A 13,168-nucleotide genomic window follows, 5' to 3' on the forward strand; every position below is an offset into this window, starting at 1 on the left:
AGAGTTCAAATGTTTAGAAAATATATCAAAATCACGAAAATTTGCAAAGAATTTTGAAGTTGAAAATTCATAAAATCTTTGTGATTTATACTTAAGGTTCAAAAATCCAATACTAGGTTATCCATAAGTTTTCTTCAAGTAACCGTAAAAAAAAAAATCCATTGTCAATATAGAAAACATTTTATGTGCGTATGAAATATAATTTTTTACGAAATCGCGTAAAATAACGATATATTACAATTTAAATATAGGTAATAATATAATATGTCCAACTAATTATCATTGACTGACAAATCATCTCCGTTCAGAATCGTTTTTCGTATACAATGCTACCCGTCGTTGCATTCAAATTTAACACATCCATTAAAGTGACCAGTGACCTACTCTCCATCTCTACTATACAGCGGAGCGATACCCACTTTTTTCATATTGAAAAGGAGCAAATTTTCAGTTGTACAAATGTATTCTTTAGTCACACTTATAATAGGTACATTTATATTCTACAAAACATTCTGGTATATTTGTAGGTACTATCTTTTATGGCTTATCATAATTATTATTTCTTATCGTCTGTTTATATATTATGTCTATATTTCATTTAATTTTCCAGTTTTACATTCGTATTTGTATTTGAGTTTCAACTGTAAATTGTTTTCAAGAATTTTGTAATAAAAATGAAGTTTGTCTGTTAGTTTATGTTTTGACTGTTTCCATTTCAAAATTATTCAGTGTTGTCCACGTAATAGTTGTTATATAAAAATTGTTGTCCTCCTTACGGTGTCTAGTAGCGACATTTTATCCTCCAACCATTATACATATTTAACTTACTATTTTTTTTTTAGATGGCAGTACAGCAGATCATTCAATACATGCTGAGACATGAATTCACATTTCTACCACTATGCTAAATATCAATATCCTACGTTGAAAATGTACTAGACGATACTGCTAATAATAACGGTTTTGTGCAACGTGCGTGTAATGGGTATTGAATTTAATTGATATTAAATTAATAGTAGTGTAACAAAAAGTCAGTGTCATGAAACCCTGACCATTAGATTATAAGCAAATGATTCTAATTTTCCATAATTGACTTTCAAATATTACATTTAAGGTGATGCTTCATACACACAATAAAAAATGATTTAATATCATAATTTTGATATGATAATTTAAACAAACATTACAAAGTCATACTTTGAACTGCTTGTAAAACACTGTATTCTCAAGTTATTCTCCAAACACTATACATATTTAACTGACTATTTTTTATTTTTAGATGGCAGTACAGCAGATCATTCAATAGAATATGCTGAGACATGAATTCACATTTCTACCACTATGCAAAATATCAACATCCTACGTTGAAAATGTACTAGACGACACTGCTAATATTAATGGTTTTGTGCAACGTGCGTGTAATGGGTATTGAATTTAATTGATATTAAATTAATAGTAGTGTTACAAAAAGGTAGTGTCATAAAACCCTAACCATTATATTAAGTAAATGGTTCTTATTTACCATTATTAACTTCCATATTTTTCATTTAGGCTCATACTTAATAATAAACACTATAAAACGTGCTTATATATCATAATTTTGACTCATATTACAAATTCATATTTTTAGCTGCTCATAAAAATCTCAATTATCAAGTTAGTGTCATGAAACCCAGACAATTAGATTAAGTAAATGATTCTTATTTACCATTACTAACGTCCATATTTGTCATTTAAGCTGATACTTCATAAACACTATAAAAAATGATTTTACATGGTAATTTTAACAAATATTACAAAGTCATATTTTTAACTGCTTATAAAACACTCAATTCTCATGTTAGTGTCTAGAAACCTTGACTACTAGATTATGACAATGATTCTTATTGTATAATGTATACAAGTATTACAAACTCTTATTATTTTAATATTGAAAATCAGCAATTTTATGTTAATGTACAAGTGTATTCTTTACTTCTATTTTGTTTTACATTAAAACTCAACAAAACATTCTGGTAGATTTGTACTATCTCTTTTGTTGCTAAGCATTATAATTATTTCTTTAACCATTATACATATTTAACTGACTACTTTGTGTTTTAGATGGCAGTATAGCAGATCACTCGAGGCATGCTGAGACCATGAATTAACATTTCTATCGCTTGGGAAAGTTACAACATCTTCCGTTGAAAATGGAATAGAAGGTACTGCTAATATTAATGGTTTTATGCAACGTGCGTGTAATGGGTATTGAATGTAATTGGTATTCAATTAATAGTAGTGTTACAAAAAGGTAGTGTCATAATACCCTAACCATTATATTAAGTAAATGGTTCTTATTTACCATTATTAACTTCCATATATTTCATTTAGGCTCATACTTAATAATAAACACTATAAAACGTGCTTATATATCATAATTTTGACTCATATTACAAATTCATATTTTTAGCTGCTCATAAAAATCTCAATTATCAAGTTAGTTTCGTGAAACCTAGACAATTAGATTTAGTACATGATTGTTATTTACCATTACTAACATCCATATTTGTCATTTAAGCTGATACTTCATTAACACTATAAAACATGTTTTTTATATGATAATATTGACTAATATTACAAATTCATACTTTGAACTGCCTGTAAAACACTATATTCTCAAGTTATTCTCCAACCGTTATACATTATTAACTTACTACATTTTTTCAGTTGGCAGTATATCAGATCAATCAAGGAACGCTGTGACACGAATTCACATTTCTACCACCAAGGAAAGTATCAACATCCTATGTTGAAAATGGACTAGAAGATACTGATAATAATATTGGATTTATGCAATGTGCGTGCAATGGTTATTGAATATAATTGATACTAAATTAATAGCTGTGAAACAATTGAGATTTGTTAAATATCTGAATAAAATAATAGTAAACACCTTTAGCTTGTATTGTTTATTCTTAAAATTTACCTATGCTATAAATATATTTTATTTTTACTATATTTAAATGATCATTATAAAACATTTATAAAACACTCAAATATTAAGTTAATGTTTAGAAGCTTGAACAATAGTTTAAGAAATTTACCATTATTATCTTTCACGTGTTTCATTTAACCTGGTATTTTGAATACACTATGATACATGTTTTTATATGATAATTTTGACAAATTCCCATTTTAAACTGCTTATAAAACACTCAAAATTATTAAATGTATGCACCGACAGAGGGCGGTAGTGGTGACGACATCCGTCGGCCGATGCCCGATCGCCTCGGAGTAAAACTAGTTGGTTGTGTGCCGTTCGCCGGACGGCCTTTTAACATAACTGATGGTTGTTTTTACTTAGCTATTGGGTGTAGTTGTTGTTCATTTAATAAAGATTTTTGATATTATAAACGAATTGTTCATATTTTATGCCCGAAGTTAACACAAGTAAGTGTCTTGATCCTTGACTACTCGATTACGAAATGATTATAATTTATAATTTTTAACTTGCACATGTTTCATTTAACCTGATATTTTTACTTCATAAAAACTATAAAATATGATTTTACAAGTTAATTTTGACGAATAATACAAATTAATATTTTTAGATTCTGAACGGAGTGATGAATGTATTGATTTTACAATGATGTTTGTATTATTTTTGTGTCCGTCATCACTTTTTGGAGTAGTAATAATGCTTCGTTTTTGACTTCAGCCCCTCTTTGAAAAGACAAAATCGATTTTTGATTTTGCTGTAACTCAAAAACGACTCATTGTAAATACTTGAAATTTTCAACAAACGTTTATGTTAGCGTTATCTATTTGCGATTAAATTTTCAAAATATTTTGACATTTTTTAAGCTACTTATAGATAATTGAAACTTATCGTAGTAAAAAATAAATCAAAAATCGTTAGTCACAATTTTTGTTTATAAGCATTTAGAGTTCAAATGTTTAGAAAATATATCAAAATCACGAAAATTTGCAAAGAATTTTGAAGTTGAAAATTCATAAAATCTTTGTGATTTATACTTAAGGTTCAAAAATCCAATACTAGGTTATCCATAAGTTTTCCTTCAAGTAACCGTAAAAAAAAAAAATCCATTGTCAATATAGAAAACATTTTATGTGCGTATGAAATATAATTTTTTACGAAATCGCGTAAAATAACGATATATTACAATTTAAATATAGGTAATAATATAATATGTCCAACTAATTATCATTGACTGACAAATCATCTCCGTTCAGAATCGTTTTTCGTATACAATGCTACCCGTCGTTGCATTCAAATTTAACACATCCATTAAAGTGACCAGTGACCTACTCTCCATCTCTACTATACAGCGGAGCGATACCCACTTTTTTCATATTGAAAAGGAGCAAATTTTCAGTTGTACAAATGTATTCTTTAGTCACACTTATAATAGGTACATTTATATTCTACAAAACATTCTGGTATATTTGTAGGTACTATCTTTTATGGCTTATCATAATTATTATTTCTTATCGTCTGTTTATATATTATGTCTATATTTCATTTAATTTTCCAGTTTTACATTCGTATTTGTATTTGAGTTTCAACTGTAAATTGTTTTCAAGAATTTTGTAATAAAAATGAAGTTTGTCTGTTAGTTTATGTTTTGACTGTTTCCATTTCAAAATTATTCAGTGTTGTCCACGTAATAGTTGTTATATAAAAATTGTTGTCTCTCCTTACGGTGTCTAGTAGCGACATTTTATCCTCCAACCATTATACATATTTAACTTACTATTTTTTTTTTAGATGGCAGTACAGCAGATCATTCAATACATGCTGAGACATGAATTCACATTTCTACCACTATGCTAAATATCAATATCCTACGTTGAAAATGTACTAGACGATACTGCTAATAATAACGGTTTTGTGCAACGTGCGTGTAATGGGTATTGAATTTAATTGATATTAAATTAATAGTAGTGTAACAAAAAGTCAGTGTCATGAAACCCTGACCATTAGATTATAAGCAAATGATTCTAATTTTCCATAATTGACTTTCAAATATTACATTTAAGGTGATGCTTCATACACACAATAAAAAATGATTTAATATCATAATTTTGATATGATAATTTAAACAAACATTACAAAGTCATACTTTGAACTGCTTGTAAAACACTGTATTCTCAAGTTATTCTCCAAACACTATACATATTTAACTGACTATTTTTTATTTTTAGATGGCAGTACAGCAGATCATTCAATAGAATATGCTGAGACATGAATTCACATTTCTACCACTATGCAAAATATCAACATCCTACGTTGAAAATGTACTAGACGACACTGCTAATATTAATGGTTTTGTGCAACGTGCGTGTAATGGGTATTGAATTTAATTGATATTAAATTAATAGTAGTGTTACAAAAAGGTAGTGTCATAAAACCCTAACCATTATATTAAGTAAATGGTTCTTATTTACCATTATTAACTTCCATATTTTTCATTTAGGCTCATACTTAATAATAAACACTATAAAACGTGCTTATATATCATAATTTTGACTCATATTACAAATTCATATTTTTAGCTGCTCATAAAAATCTCAATTATCAAGTTAGTGTCATGAAACCCAGACAATTAGATTAAGTAAATGATTCTTATTTACCATTACTAACGTCCATATTTGTCATTTAAGCTGATACTTCATAAACACTATAAAAAATGATTTTACATGGTAATTTTAACAAATATTACAAAGTCATAAAAAGTCATATTTTTAACTGCTTATAAAACACTCAATTCTCATGTTAGTGTCTAGAAACCTTGACTACTAGATTATGACAATGATTCTTATTGTATAATGTATACAAGTATTACAAACTCTTATTATTTTAATATTGAAAATCAGCAATTTTATGTTAATGTACAAGTGTATTCTTTACTTCTATTTTGTTTTACATTAAAACTCAACAAAACATTCTGGTAGATTTGTACTATCTCTTTTGTTGCTAAGCATTATAATTATTTCTTTAACCATTATACATATTTAACTGACTACTTTGTGTTTTAGATGGCAGTATAGCAGATCACTCGAGGCATGCTGAGACCATGAATTAACATTTCTATCGCTTGGGAAAGTTACAACATCTTCCGTTGAAAATGGAATAGAAGGTACTGCTAATATTAATGGTTTTATGCAACGTGCGTGTAATGGGTATTGAATGTAATTGGTATTCAATTAATAGTAGTGTTACAAAAAGGTAGTGTCATAATACCCTAACCATTATATTAAGTAAATGGTTCTTATTTACCATTATTAACTTCCATATATTTCATTTAGGCTCATACTTAATAATAAACACTATAAAACGTGCTTATATATCATAATTTTGACTCATATTACAAATTCATATTTTTAGCTGCTCATAAAAAATCTCAATTATCAAGTTAGTTTCGTGAAACCTAGACAATTAGATTTAGTACATGATTGTTATTTACCATTACTAACATCCATATTTGTCATTTAAGCTGATACTTCATTAACACTATAAAACATGTTTTTTATATGATAATATTGACTAATATTACAAATTCATACTTTGAACTGCCTGTAAAACACTATATTCTCAAGTTATTCTCCAACCGTTATACATTATTAACTTACTACATTTTTTCAGTTGGCAGTATATCAGATCAATCAAGGAACGCTGTGACACGAATTCACATTTCTACCACCAAGGAAAGTATCAACATCCTATGTTGAAAATGGACTAGAAGATACTGATAATAATATTGGATTTATGCAATGTGCGTGCAATGGTTATTGAATATAATTGATACTAAATTAATAGCTGTGAAACAATTGAGATTTGTTAAATATCTGAATAAAATAATAGTAAACACCTTTAGCTTGTATTGTTTATTCTTAAAATTTACCTATGCTATAAATATATTTTATTTTTACTATATTTAAATGATCATTATAAAACATTTATAAAACACTCAAATATTAAGTTAATGTTTAGAAGCTTGAACAATAGTTTAAGAAATTTACCATTATTATCTTTCACGTGTTTCATTTAACCTGGTATTTTGAATACACTATGATACATGTTTTTATATGATAATTTTGACAAATTCCCATTTTAAACTGCTTATAAAACACTCAAAATTATTAAATGTATGCACCGACAGAGGGCGGTAGTGGTGACGACATCCGTCGGCCGATGCCCGATCGCCTCGGAGTAAAACTAGTTGGTTGTGTGCCGTTCGCCGGACGGCCTTTTAACATAACTGATGGTTGTTTTTACTTAGCTATTGGGTGTAGTTGTTGTTCATTTAATAAAGATTTTTGATATTATAAACGAATTGTTCATATTTTATGCCCGAAGTTAACACAAGTAAGTGTCTTGATCATTACTTAGCTATTGGGTGTAGTTGTTGTTCATTTAATAAAGATTTTTGATATTATAAACGAATTGTTCATATTTTATGGCCCGAAGTTAACACAAGTAAGTGTCTTGATCCTTGACTACTCGATTACGAAAATGATTATAATTTATAATTTTTAACTTGCACATGTTTCATTTAACCTGATATTTTTACTTCATAAAAAACTATAAAATATGATTTTACAAGTTAATTTTGACGAATAATACAAATTAATATTTTTAGATTCTGAACGGAGTGATGAATGTATTGATTTTTACAATGATGTTTGTATTATTTTTGTGTCCGTCATCACTTTTTTGGAGTAGTAATAATGCTTCGTTTTTGACTTCAGCCCCTCTTTGAAAAGACAAAATCGATTTTTGATTTTGCTGTAACTCAAAAACGACTCATTGTAAATACTTGAAATTTTTCAACAAACGTTTATGTTAGCGTTATCTATTTGCGATTAAATTTTCAAAATATTTTGACATTTTTTTAAGCTACTTATAGATAATTGAAAACTTATCGTAGTAAAAAAATAAATCAAAAAATCGTTAGTCACAATTTTTGTTTATAAGCATTTAGAGTTCAAATGTTTAGAAAATATATCAAAATCACGAAAAATTTGCAAAGAATTTTGAAGTTGAAAATTCATAAAATCTTTGTGATTTATACTTAAGGTTCAAAAATCCAATACTAGGTTATCCATAAGTTTTCCTTCAAGTAACCGTAAAAAAAAAAAAATCCATTGTCAATATAGAAAACATTTTATGTGCGTATGAAATATAATTTTTTACGAAATCGCGTAAAATAACGATATATTACAATTTAAATATAGGTAATAATATAATATGTCCAACTAATTATCATTGACTGACAAATCATCTCCGTTCAGAATCGTTTTTCGTATATACAATGCTACCCGTCGTTGCATTCAAATTTAACACATCCATTAAAGTGACCAGTGACCTACTCTCCATCTCTACTATACAGCGGAGCGATACCCACTTTTTTTCATATTGAAAAGGAGCAAATTTTCAGTTGTACAAATGTATTCTTTAGGTCACACTTATAATAGGTACATTTATATTCTACAAAACATTCTGGTATATTTGTAGGTACTATCTTTTATGGCTTATTCATAATTATTATTTCTTATCGTCTGTTTAATATATTATGTCTATATTTCATTTAATTTTCCAGTTTTACATTCGTATTTGTATTTGAGTTTCAACTGTAAATTGTTTTCAAGAATTTTGTAATAAAAAATGAAGTTTTGTCTGTTAGTTTATGTTTTTGACTGTTTCCATTTCAAAATTATTCAGTGTTGTCCACGTAATAGTTGGTTATATAAAAATTGTTGTCCTCCTTACGGTGTTCTAGTAGCGACATTTTATCCTCCAACCATTATACATATTTAACTTACTATTTTTTTTTTTAGATGGCAGTACAGCAGATCATTCAATACATGCTGAGACATGAATTCACATTTCTACCACTATGCTAAATATCAATATCCTACGTTGAAAATGTACTAGACGATACTGCTAATAATAACGGTTTTTGTGCAACGTGCGTGTAATGGGTATTGAATTTAATTGATATTAAATTAATAGTAGTGTAACAAAAAGTCAGTGTCATGAAACCCTGACCATTAGATTATAAGCAAATGATTCTAATTTTCCATAATTGACTTTCAAATATTACATTTAAGGTGATGCTTCATACACACAATAAAAAATGATTTAATATCATAATTTTGATATGATAATTTAAACAAACATTACAAAGTCATACTTTGAACTGCTTGTAAAACACTGTATTCTCAAGTTATTCTCCAAACACTATACATATTTAACTGACTATTTTTTTATTTTTAGATGGCAGTACAGCAGATCATTCAATAGAATATGCTGAGACATGAATTCACATTTCTACCACTATGGCAAAATATCAACATCCTACGTTGAAAATGTACTAGACGACACTGCTAATATTAATGGTTTTTGTGCAACGTGCGTGTAATGGGTATTGAATTTAATTGATATTAAATTAATAGTAGTGGTTACAAAAAGGTTAGTGTCATAAAACCCTAACCATTATATTAAGTAAATGGTTCTTATTTACCATTATTAACTTCCATATTTTTCATTTAGGCTCATACTTAATAATAAACACTATAAAACGTGCTTATATATCATAATTTTGACTCATATTACAAATTCATATTTTTAGCTGCTCATAAAAATCTCAATTATCAAGTTAGTGTCATGAAACCCAGACAATTAGATTAAGTAAATGATTCTTATTTACCATTACTAACGTCCATATTTGTCATTTAAGCTGATACTTCATAAACACTATAAAAAATGATTTTACATGGTAATTTTAACAAATATTACAAAGTCATATTTTTTAACTGCTTATAAAACACTCAATTCTCATGTTAGTGTCTAGAAACCTTGACTACTAGATTATGACAATGATTCTTATTGTATAATGTATACAAGTATTACAAACTCTTATTATTTTAATATTGAAAATCAGCAATTTTATGTTAATGTACAAGTGTATTCTTTACTTCTATTTTGTTTTACATTAAAACTCAACAAAACATTCTGGTAGATTTGTACTATCTCTTTTGTTGCTAAGCATTATAATTATTTCTTTAACCATTATACATATTTAACTGACTACTTTGTGTTTTTAGATGGCAGTATAGCAGATCACTCGAGGCATGCTGAGACCATGAAATTAACATTTCTATCGCTTGGGAAAGTTACAACATCTTCCGTTGAAAATGGAATAGAAGGTACTGCTAATATTAATGGTTTTATGCAACGTGCGTGTAATGGGTATTGAATGTAATTGGTATTCAATTAATAGTAGTGTTACAAAAAGGTAGTGTCATAATACCCTAACCATTATATTAAGTAAATGGTTCTTTATTTACCATTATTAACTTCCATATATTTCATTTAGGCTCATACTTAATAATAAACACTATAAAAACGTGCTTATATATCATAATTTTTGACTCATATTACAAAATTCATATTTTTAGCTGCTCATAAAAATCTCAATTATCAAGTTAGTTTCGTGAAACCTAGACAATTAGATTTAGTACATGATTGTTATTTACCATTACTAACATCCATATTTGTCATTTAAGCTGATACTTCATTAACACTATAAAACATGTTTTTTATATGATAATATTGGACTAATATTACAAATTCATACTTTGAACTGCCTGTAAAACACTATATTCTCAAGTTATTCTCCAACCGTTATACATTATTAACTTACTACATTTTTTCAGTTGGCAGTATATCAGATTCAATCAAGGAACGCTTGTGACACGAATTCACATTTCTACCACCAAGGAAAGTATCAACATCCTATGTTGAAAAATGGACTAGAAGATACTGATAATAATATTGGATTTATGCAATGTGGCGTGCAATGGTTATTGAATATAATTGATACTAAATTAATAGCTGTGAAACAATTGAGATTTGTTAAATATCTGAATAAAATAATAGTAAACACCTTTAGCTTGTATTGTTTATTCTTAAAATTTACCTATGCTATAAATATATTTTATTTTTACTATATTTAAATGATCATTATAAAACATTTATAAAACACTCAAATATTAAGTTAATGTTTAGAAGCTTGAACAATAGTTTAAGAAATTTACCATTATTATCTTTCACGTGTTTCATTTAACCTGGTATTTTGAATACACTATGATACATGTTTTTATATGATAATTTTGACAAATTCCCATTTTAAACTGCTTATAAAACACTCAAAATTATTAAATGTATGCACCGACAGAGGGCGGTAGTGGTGACGACATCCGTCGGCCGATGCCCGATCGGCCTCGGAGTAAAACTAGTTGGTTGTGTTGCCGTTCGCCGGACGGCCTTTTTAACATAACTGATGGTTGTTTTTACTTAGCTATTGGGTGTAGTTGTTGTTCATTTAATAAAGATTTTTGATATTATAAACGAATTGTTCATATTTTATGCCCGAAGTTAACACAAGTAAGTGTCTTGATCCTTGACTACTCGATTACGAAAAATGATTATAATTTATAATTTTTTAACTTGCACATGTTTCATTTAACCTGATATTTTTACTTCATAAAAAACTATAAAATATGATTTTACAAGTTAATTTTGACGAATAATACAAATTAATATTTTTAGATTCTGAACGGAGTGATGAATGTATTGATTTTACAATGATGTTTGTATTATTTTTGTGTCCGTCATCACTTTTTGGAGTAGTAATAATGCTTCGTTTTTGACTTCAGCCCCTCTTTGAACAAGACAAAATCGATTTTTTGATTTTGCTGTAACTCAAAAACGACTCATTGTAAATACTTGAAATTTTCAACAAACGTTTATGTTTAGCGTTATCTATTTGCGATTAAATTTTCAAAATATTTTGACATTTTTTTAAGCTACTTATAGATAATTGAAACTTATCGTAGTAAAAAATAAATCAAAAAATCGTTAGTCACAATTTTTGTTTATAAGCATTTAGAGTTCAAATGTTTAGAAAATATATCAAAATCACGAAAATTTGCAAAGAATTTTGAAGTTGAAAAATTCATAAAATCTTTGTGATTTATACTTAAGGTTCAAAAATCCAATACTAGGTTATCCATAAGTTTTCCTTCAAGTAACCGTAAAAAAAAAAAATCCATTGTCAATATAGAAAACATTTTATGTGCGTATGAAATATAATTTTTTACGAAATCGCGTAAAAATAACGATATATTACAATTTAAATATAGGTAATAATATAATATGTCCAACTAATTATCATTGACTGACAAATCATCTCCGTTCAGAATCGTTTTTTCGTATACAATGCTACCCGTCGTTGCATTCAAATTTAACACATCCATTAAAGTGACCAGTGACCTACTCTCCATCTCTACTATACCAGCGGAGCGATACCCACTTTTTTTCATATTGAAAAGGAGCAAATTTTTCAGTTGTACAAATGTATTCTTTAGTCACACTTATAATAGGTACATTTATATTCTACAAAACATTCTGGTATATTTGTAGGTACTATCTTTTATGGCTTATCATAATTATTATTTCTTATCGTCTGTTTATATATTATGTCTATATTTCATTTAATTTTCCAGTTTTACATTCGTATTTGTATTTGAGTTTCAACTGTAAATTGTTTTCAAGAATTTTGTAATAAAAATGAAGTTTGTCTGTTAGTTTATGTTTTGACTGTTTCCATTTCAAAATTATTCAGTGTTGTCCACGTAATAGTTGTTATATAAAAAATTGTTGTCCTCCTTACGGTGTCCTAGTAGCGACATTTTATCCTCCAACCATTATACATATTTAACTTACTATTTTTTTTTTTAGATGGCAGTACAGCAGATCATTCAATACATGCTGAGACATGAATTCACATTTCTACCACTATGCTAAATATCAATATCCTACGTTGAAAATGTACTAGACGATACTGCTAATAATAACGGTTTTGTGCAACGTGCGTGTAATGGGTATTGAATTTAATTGATATTAAATTAATAGTAGTGTAACAAAAAGTCAGTGTCATGAAACCCTGACCATTAGATTATAAGCAAATGATTCTAATTTTTCCATAATTGACTTTCAAAATATTACATTTAAGGTGATGCTTCATACACACAATAAAAAAATGATTTAATATCATAATTTTGATATGATAATTTAAACAAACATTACAAAGTCATA

The 13,168-nt window shown here is 27.6% G+C and overlaps 2 long non-coding RNA genes across 2 annotated transcripts; both read left to right on the plus strand.

The window, feature by feature from the left end:
• Positions 1-1,212: 1,212 nt before the first annotated feature.
• Positions 1,213-2,927, plus strand: LOC132931401 (uncharacterized). The gene is made up of 3 exons (XR_009662591.1): positions 1,213-1,425; positions 2,104-2,204; positions 2,710-2,927. It is a non-coding gene; the product is annotated as an uncharacterized LOC132931401 (long non-coding RNA).
• Positions 2,928-5,141: 2,214 nt separating this feature from the next.
• On the plus strand, positions 5,142-6,867 carry LOC132931402 (uncharacterized). The gene is made up of 3 exons (XR_009662592.1): positions 5,142-5,354; positions 6,043-6,143; positions 6,650-6,867. It is a non-coding gene; the product is annotated as an uncharacterized LOC132931402 (long non-coding RNA).
• The last annotated feature ends 6,301 nt before the right edge of the window (positions 6,868-13,168 follow it).

This window comes from Rhopalosiphum padi, unplaced genomic scaffold, assembly GCF_020882245.1.
Source record: "Rhopalosiphum padi isolate XX-2018 unplaced genomic scaffold, ASM2088224v1 scaffold1, whole genome shotgun sequence".
NCBI lineage: Eukaryota > Metazoa > Arthropoda > Insecta > Hemiptera > Aphididae > Rhopalosiphum > Rhopalosiphum padi.